The sequence below is a fragment of the Penaeus monodon genome, chromosome 21 (assembly GCF_015228065.2).
Source record: "Penaeus monodon isolate SGIC_2016 chromosome 21, NSTDA_Pmon_1, whole genome shotgun sequence".
In the NCBI taxonomy this organism is placed as follows: Eukaryota; Metazoa; Arthropoda; class Malacostraca; order Decapoda; family Penaeidae; genus Penaeus; species Penaeus monodon.
Window position 1 is genome coordinate 24,356,298 of NC_051406.1, and position 401 is coordinate 24,356,698.

Here is a 401-nt window from a genome sequence, read left to right on the forward strand (position 1 = left end):
CCAGCAGAAAACTTAATTAGTAGCATCTTACCAGAGAAAGGAGTTGTCAGTGAAATATCATCGAGGTGAATACTGTATTTCAACTCTAAATATAAAGATTCAAGTCGAAGTAAGAATTCCATATTGTTTAGGATTAAGATAATATTACAATCATATAATTTAATCTACATCAGCTCATTTCCATTTCGTGCGACACTTGCATAAGCAAAGGAACTTGGAGAAAAAAACCTCATGATTAAATCGTCGCTTGATAGAAACGAACCCCGGTCCTTCCCGAGCCAAAGCAGTTACAGGCCAGCTTCCTTACTATCCGAAGAAGTCTGCGCTGACGTAATCGTCGTGATTGTTTCCTCAAAGTTTCCCTCTCCTGCTCTGCTGGAAATGAAAGAAGCACAAGTGAT